This window comes from Colobus angolensis, unplaced genomic scaffold, assembly GCF_000951035.1.
Source record: "Colobus angolensis palliatus isolate OR3802 unplaced genomic scaffold, Cang.pa_1.0 Scaffold44, whole genome shotgun sequence".
NCBI classification, from domain to species: Eukaryota; Metazoa; Chordata; class Mammalia; order Primates; family Cercopithecidae; genus Colobus; species Colobus angolensis.
In genome coordinates, this window is record NW_012117821.1 from 56042 (window position 1) to 56253 (window position 212).

Sequence of the window (212 nt, forward strand, 5' to 3'; positions counted from 1 at the left end):
GCAGGAGAAACGCGAGGAGGAGGAGCAGATGCGCAGTGACCCAGCCCGCCCTCCGCCAGCTGAAATAGCCCCGCGCCCACCTCCCCCAGCCTCGCATTGGGCTCCCAGAATAAGCAGCAGCTTTACTTGCACACAGGTGTACCCACCTGTGCATCCCTTGGCGTTGAACGTCTATGGGGGAGCTCAGGTGTCCCTGCTGTGGTCCTTTCCAC

The 212-nt window shown here is 62.3% G+C and overlaps 1 pseudogene; it reads right to left on the reverse strand.

The window, feature by feature from the left end:
* LOC105522782 overlaps positions 1-154 on the reverse strand; it is an 11308-nt pseudogene extending 11154 nt beyond the window's left edge.
* Between the last annotated feature and the right edge of the window lie 58 nt (positions 155-212).